The 8,328-nt window shown below is 40.5% G+C and overlaps 1 pseudogene; it reads right to left on the reverse strand.

Annotated features, from left to right (window-relative positions):
* Nucleotides 1-3,012: 3,012 nt before the first annotated feature.
* LOC102256238 lies at nucleotides 3,013-3,588 on the reverse strand (annotated as a pseudogene).
* Nucleotides 3,589-8,328: the final 4,740 nt, after the last annotated feature.

Here is an 8,328-nt window from a genome sequence, read left to right on the forward strand (position 1 = left end):
TCAGTGTTTGAGCATTGACCTATGAATGAGGAGGTTGTGGTTCAATTCCCAGTCCAGGCACATGCCCAGGTTGTGGGCTCGATTCCCAGTGTGGGGTGTGCAGGAGGCAGCTGATCAATGATTCTCTCTCCCTTCTTTTCTGAAATAGAAAGAAAGAAAGAAAGAAAGAAAGAAAGAAAGAAAGAAAGAAAGAAAGAAAGAAAGAAAGAACGAGCTGGTGCATAGCCCTTCAGGTTTCTCTGCTTTTGTCTTGATGACCTAGAAGCCATATATTCTACACTAGAGGCCTGGTGCATGGATTCATGCACTGGTGGGGTCCCTCGGCCTGACCTCTGTGCTGCTGCAGCCCGGCCTTACCCACCAGCTCGTTGGGCTCCAGCCCGCTGTCTGCGTCAATCCTGCACAGCACAAAGTAGTGCATGAAGCAGCAGGTGGCCAGGGAGGAGCCCAAGCCCGGGCTGGGCTCCTGCTCATCCTGGCCCCACTGCACCTGCTCAGGTGCACAGAGGGAGTGTCTGAGGGAGAGGCTCATGCTGTCACAACTGCACTGCACAGCCCAGCATCTGGCGCCCATCTGTCAGCTGAGCAGAGCTTCCGCTGTGGGAGCGCACTGACCATCAGGGGGGCAGCTCCTGTGTTGAGCATCTGCCCCCTGCTGGTGATCACACATCATAGCTACCGGCCGGTCATCCAGTTGTCCGGTCATCCAGTCACCCAATCGCCCGGTCATCCAGTCGCTCAGGCTTTTATTATATAGATGATGTAGCCCGGATCCTTGAATGACTATGTTGGAGCCTTACCCCCAGTCAACTTTCTGGACATGTATCACGAATTAGAAATAAACCTATGTAATATCAAGCCTTCTAGATTTCAGGGTAAATTTATAATTAAGCAAAACCTTGCACTTCCTGACTAATCATTAAATCTTATTCTTCAACCACAGTGAACTACTAAATAAATGGAAAGATATCCCATATTCATGAATCTGAAGTCTTCCCCAAATGGATCTACAAATGCAATACAATCCCTATTAAAATCCCACTTTTGTTGTTGTTGTTGTTAATCTTCACTTGAGGATATCTTTTCCATTGATTTTTAGAGAGAGTGGAAGGGAGCAACGGGAGGGAAGAAGCAAGGGAGAGAGAGACAGAGAGACAGAGTCAGAGAGAGAAACACCGATATGAGAGAGACACATTGATTGGTCACCTCCTGCTGGCACCCTGACTAGAGCCTGGGATGAAACCTACAACCCAGGTACATGCCCTTGAGCAGGAATCAAACCCACAACCCTGAGTGCTTCAGTGTTCTAACTACTGAGTCACGCCAGCCAGGGCCCTACTGGTTTGTTTTTATGCTTTCTCTTTCTTTTTTTTTTTTTTCTTTTTTCTTCTGTTTGCAGACTTTCATAAGACAATCCTAAAATTCATATGGAAATGCAAGGAATCCAGAAGAGTCAAAACAACCTTGAAAAAAGAACACAATTTGAAGTTCACATTTCTCAATTTCAAAACTTAGTACAAAGCTACAGTAGTTAAGACAGTGTGGAGCTAGCATAAGGATAGACATATATATCAATGGAATAGAATTGAGAATCCAGAAATAAACACTTACAGTCAATTGATTTTCAGCAAAGTTTAGTCTTTTCAACAGATGATTCTGGGATAACTGAGTATTCACATGCAAAAGAATGAATTTGGACCTCTACAAAAATCAGTTCAAAATGAATCAAAGGCCTATATGCAAGAGTTAAACGTGACACCAAAAGCACAAGCGACACAAGAAAGAAAAAAAAAGATAAATTGGACTTCATCAAAATTCAAACTTTCATGTTTCAAAGGAAACTATTAAGGACGTGAAAACAATCCACAGTTGGGAGAAAATGTTTGCAAACCATGTATCTAATAAAGGTCTTGTATGCAGAATATACAAAAAACCCCCCAAAACTTCTTACAACTCAAAGTGGAAAGAAAACTAGTCCATGTAAAAATGGGCAAAGGATCTGAACAGACATTTATCCAAAGAAGATGTACAATGGCCAATAAGCACAATAAAAATGCGTAACATCATCAGTCATTAAGAAAATGCAAATCAAAGCCACAACGAGATACCACTTTACACCCACTAGGAAGGCTGTGAGAAAAAATAAGAGAAAGATAACAAGTGTTGGAGAGGATGTGGAGACATTGGACCCTTTGTACATTGCTACTAGGAATGTAAAATGGTGCAGCTGCTTTAGAAAAGAGTCTGGCAGTTCTTTAAAAAGTTAAACAGAGTTACTGTGACGCAGACTTTCCGCTCTTGGTTATATGCCCAAGAGAATTGAAAACATATCCATGAAAAACTTGTACATGGATATTCATACATTCTCTTTTGTTGGTTTAATATTGTTTATCAGCACAGTAACAAATGTAGACTTAAGTAGTCGGCATCATATAACCAATCCACTGAACAACTCCTATTTCACACATTACAGTTAACAGCTTAAGGTATTTTACTACAGGTTTTCACAGGTCCTGATTCCAACCTCTAATCTTTTCACAATAAAGCAGATTGTCATGTAAAATAAAATACATAATTACTCATTTCCTGTATGGTCTTATAGACACATGTCCATTTAATATATACGAGATGACAGTCTCTAAAAACGGTTAAATATCGTTGTTCCTTTCCAAGAAAGGAAAAGAAGTTTCAATTTTTTTTTAAGCAAAAAAGTATGTAGCTTTGGAAGGACTTCACATAAAAGGCCATGTGTGCAACCTGTACAAAATTAAGCTGTTTTAAATTGACAGACTACAAGCAACCGAATCCAAAGGTCTATTCTCTGTGCTACATTTCAACTTACATGGCAGAACTAATGACAATTTTAAATGTTGCTAATACCAATTCTGTCTACCATAGCAACATACCTTACGTTACAACAAAATCTTAGGAAATAAGACTGAATAATGTCTGTTACAAAAATACCCTACTCTCTACCAACTCCCACCCTCCCTCACTCCTTCAAAATCTCTCTGTGACAGACAAATAATGTAAGAATTGTGAAAACCCAATTTATGTAGCGTATCTCTTGGTCCATTGTCTGGCCATTCTGTCATGTTCTGCTCTGTTGGTCATATACTGAGTGGCAATACTTCTCACCTAGAGGTCGGCAGGATTACAGTCTGTAAGAAGTGAGCAGGTAGAAAGGAGGGCTTTAGAAATGCTTAGTGCTGGACTCCAATTATCTTTCAGTATGTCCAAGCCAATAACTCCTTGACTGTTATTCCAGTGATAGATTCTTGTCTGAAATGTAACCTTTGGAAGATTGAAGGGGTGTTCTGGTGTAAAAGTGGTATTGAGGAAGAATACACCACCCTCATACACGGATGCTGGCGGCTCCAGGATGGTTGATCTCCATTCATAGACGTTATCGCCTTTGGACTAGCACTGCAGTTAGCTGGCGGATCTAAAGCGGAATCTGCCAGTTCCTTCCGAATCCTCTTACTCATTCACTCTGTTCTTGGGGGTGTTTGTTTCTTTCTCAGTTTGCTGGTTGGAGGATGAAGATGAGGAAGAGCTGGTGCTGGTCCTCCAAGCGTCATCCGACATGGGAAACCCCCACCTCACCCCACAGACAGCCCCTCTTTTTGTGTCTGGCTCCTTGTGTTTGCTGTGGCAGCTGCTTTCATACATTCTTATTGACAATAGCCAGAAAGTGGAAATAATCCAAATGTCCATCAATTGTTCAGTGGATACACGTGTTCTTAATGCTTCCTTATTTTCTGAAATGATCTTTCTCTGACCCAAATCCAGAATCAGCCATTTCTCCAAGGAGTCCTGACTTCTTTCATAATTAAGAAATGAAATGTAAAAACCAAAATCTGGGCACCAGCTGTGTTCGTTGCTACTGAGCTTTAGTTACTTCTAGGCACTGTCAGTGGACAGGGTCAGGTTTTCTGGTACTAGTTTTTTTGTGTTTTTTTTTTTAAAAGCACCCTAGCCCTGCCAGCATGGCTCAGTGGTTGAACATCAATCTATGAACCAGGAGGTCACAGTTCGATTCCCAGTCAGGGCACATGCCTGGGTTGCGGGCTCAATTCCCAAATAGGGGGTGTACAGGAGTCAGCTGATCAATGATTCTCATCATTGATGGTTCTATCTCCCTCTCCCTTCCTCTCTGAAATCAATACAAATATATTTTGAAAACACATTCTCACTTATAAACGTTTAAGATACTCACCCACCCAACCCCTATACTGTAGTCTCAGGTGAATATTTATAAACTAGAGGCCCGATGCACAAAGACTCATGCAAGAATAGGCCTTCCTTCCCCTGGTTGCCGGCACCACCTTCGCTCCGGCCCGGAGCTGCCTTCCGCCTTCGCGCACTGCCCAGAGGCTCAGAGCATCCCAGCCCGGCCACTGCCATCTTTGTTGCGTCAATTTGCATATTCCCTCCTTATTGGCTGTGAGCACCTCCATCTTTGTTGTGAAGTGATGGTCAATTTGCATATTCCATCTTTATTAGATAGGATTTTCAATGGTGGCATCCCACATACTAGAACCTCAGGGAAGCACATTGCATGATAATCTATAGAAAATGGTGGAACATGTAGTGAGAATGAGAAATAAGCTTTTGTTATAGACCATTGAAATTTGGGTTCATTTGTTACAACCGCATAAGCTAACCTATTCTGACTGTTGGAATAATTAGACACAAAGCACTGGGCTAGGTATATATAATCATTTTAACATAAAATAGCAAGAAGTATTAGGAAATTAAAATCTTGTTTTCTTTCACATAAATCAGTAAGGCATCAAAAGAGCAAAAGACCTATCGGAAAGCTCAAACTGCCCAAATTTTCTAAAAGGCACCTGATACTTATATCTGACATAATAAGGGCCAGTCTCTATATAACAGAAGTTGAAAACTGAAGAGAAACGGGTTAACAAGGGTCATGCTTTCCATATACAAATCACTTCACTAGAATATGAGGACTCCATGTTACTGTACAGATTTATGAAGAAAACAGAATTCTTAATAGAGCCTTGGGCATCTGCTCCTATCATGGAGGGAAAGCACTCCCAGAAGCAAGTAGACAACATTTGCCTAGAACCTGCTATTATTATACTCCGTGCATATGGTAGCTAAAAACTCATTAGTTCTGTCATTCTGGCTGAAGTTGGCAAGCCACCTCCAGAAATATTTTATACAAGCAAAGGGACAGATGGCAATTTCCTTTGTTATAGGATGAGCTGGTCAGGGTAGTGGTCAGGCACACAAAACTCATCCAGATAAAAGTAAAACTGCCCTTCCATAAAGTAATTTATTTGCAGCTTCTGATAAATTAATCTTCATGTGGTCGACTTCATTTTTGTCATCCAAGAATACATTATTAGTCAGATTTACATAATTTCTTTCAAATAAGATTACCAGTGGCCACCATGAGGTAGATATATAATTATTTTAGAGCAGCAAAAAAAGAGGGTAGTCATTTTGCTTTAATCTCTCTCACACAACTGTTTGTCTGCTTTTCTTTCCAGTAACACATTGCCATCCTCTTTCTTTTAGTAAAAATGTCCCCATAATACTTTGAGGCTCCCTACCCTTATCCATGTGCTTTAGGTAGAGCTGGCCCCCACATCCATCCCCAGGCCTAGTGATGAATACATGACCCAAACCTGGTCCATCAGAATACTGAATCTCCTGCCCTCATGATTGGTTCAGAGATAAGCATGTCATCCAACTTGGGCCAATGAGAGTTTTCCTCCAGTTTTGCACTGGAATAATTAAGACAGAGATACTTTCCTTCCAAAGGATGGAACGTAAGCCTGAAGTTGCATTTCGAACCTTTGCTATTATTTTAGGAGAGCTTGTTGACAATACAGAAGAAAGCAGAACCAAGAGATGCCTGGCTTCATCTTTTGTGTACCTGGATCCAAATAAGCCACCATACACAGGACCTTTTAATTTCCATGAAGAAGCAAATTCCTTTTTGTTGTTGTTTTGTTTTAAGCTGTTGGATTTCTTTTATTTGCAACCATAAGAGTTCTGACTAATGCACCCATTCTGATGGGACCAACAGCCAGAAAAATATAGTTCTCCCTGCTCTAATCTCTATGACTTAGTAATTGAGCCAGAAATGGAATACAAATGAAATTTCTTCCCAATATACTAGTACATTTTCCCAAAGAATCTCAACCCATTTACAGCTCAGAGACCAATATCATGGAGAATGTGAAGCTCTTTGGAAGAACACCTAACACTTGTTAATAGAGTTAAAAATACCATTGACTCATTGACTTTTTCCTGAGAATAGGCTATGTGCTAAGAACTGTATGAGGCATTTTATAGCTTTATCTTATTTAATATTCACAACTCTTTTATTAGGTTGGTATTATTATACCCAACTTACCAATGGGGGAGTTGAGGCTCAGATAGATGAATTTTCCTGAGGTGATTCAGATCATAGGTGACTGCTCCAGCATTTAAACTCATATCTTTCTGGCTCAAAATCTGTGTTCTTCTAAGCAAAATTGCCTATCTCTTTGCTTATGTCAACATTGACCTTTCTGTCAATGCCTGCCTATTCACCCCTGCTTTTTGGTCTCCCTCCTCCTGGGGTCCCAGCTGCTTAGACCAGAAATGGACACCTGATGTGGGCATTAGATCCACTTGGGAAGTTAAGTATAAAATATGGAAGGAAGTTTCACACAATGGTAGATTCTTGAGCTGACAAGGCATATATGTTACCTGTAAGACACACTTTTCCAGCTTAAAGAACAATATGGTCTTATATCTTTCATTTTTCCAATAATTTACTGAAGTTCTCAATCTTCTTTTCCAGGATCTCCCCTGTAAGGACTTCCTCCTGAATTGTCCATGACTCTCAGGGGTATTCTTGCTGCAAAAAAATCCACGCTGTGAAACTTCAAAAAGAAAGACTTGGAAATCTGATAGTTCACTCACAGCATTAGTCTGATCCCTACCACCTGGCATCACACCTCCTTACTGCTCGTGTGCAGGATGATGGATACTTGTCTGTCTTCATTAGCCCAGAGATCAGAGCTTTCCTGACTTTCATTCATTTAATCAGCACATTGCCAGGAGAGCTGGGTTTCACCGAGAATCCAGCTGTCAGAATTTTGTGTTTAGTTCTGGCCACCCTAGAACTCACCCTTCCTTTTTGGTGCCATCCCTTTTGGAAACCGTAGCACTCTGTTCTGCCAGAGGGCAGGACCACTTCCGTTGACCCTGATAGGCTAGTGGATTTCAATTCTAAGGAAAAATGGGAGCCACATGGCATCCATAATCCAGGGCCAATATCCTGGTCTTAACCTGAGCAAATGGCAACTTCCAGATCTTATTACTCTGGCTTTGAAGTTTTGGCTTCATTTCCAGAATTGTTTTATTTCTCTTACATTTTTAAAATTCATTAATCCATTTAAAAATGATTCAGTAATATCTTACCCAGCATTTCTATGTGTTTATAGTAGGAAGAGGTTCTCTGTCAACTCTATTGTCAATGTTGATGAATTGGAACAGTCCAGAATCCTCTTTACTCTTCTGTGAAATCATGAAGAAGAAATGAAGAGTCAACTGCTTTCCACCGAGAACCTAGCATTGAGAATCAAAAAATAATATTCCCTTCCAGCTAAAATCACTATGTGGTTTAAGATCAGTGTAATTTAAATGTGTCAACGTATAGATTAAAAGGTTTCATAAAAGTGAATGATCCCACTGAGACAGGACATGCAATTGTCCACATTGTGTATAGGATGAACTGAGACTCAGAAGTTAAATAAGTTGCCCAAAGTTAAAATGACAGTAAGCGGGAGAACCAATACTTTAAACTATGATTCTGAGACCAGGGAGCAAACTTTCCCTACTGTGTTGCCTCTTAGAAAATTGTAATCTTTATAACAAGAAGATACATTTTAAAAAGTAAAAATTAAAGAATCAGAATACATATACGGAAGGGCTAAATTGTATAGTACAGAGAAAACCATAAAAGGAGGATATCAGTGTGGGATATATATGTCCCCTTTCATTCCTTTTGAGAGGAACCAAATAGTTGCATGTCAGTTGAATGCATTCCTCACAGAAAGAATTACCTGTCGAGTACAGTTTTGGAAAAGCTCAGCAGATGGCATTCCAAATTAGAGATGCCCACATGGGCTGTGAAGGCTATAATGGATTTCACACGTCTATGGCTATCTCTCTGGCAAATGACATTGCTGTGACAAGGTGGATTTTTTTTTTTGTCTGAGGTTGTATTCACTTGTAAAGAGAGACACATCTGCCTTACCTGGATGGGATCTAAATCTGTGTAGACATCAGATTGTGTGT

The sequence above is a fragment of the Myotis brandtii genome, unplaced genomic scaffold (genome assembly GCF_000412655.1).
Source record: "Myotis brandtii unplaced genomic scaffold, ASM41265v1 scaffold112, whole genome shotgun sequence".
In the NCBI taxonomy this organism is placed as follows: domain Eukaryota; kingdom Metazoa; phylum Chordata; class Mammalia; order Chiroptera; family Vespertilionidae; genus Myotis; species Myotis brandtii.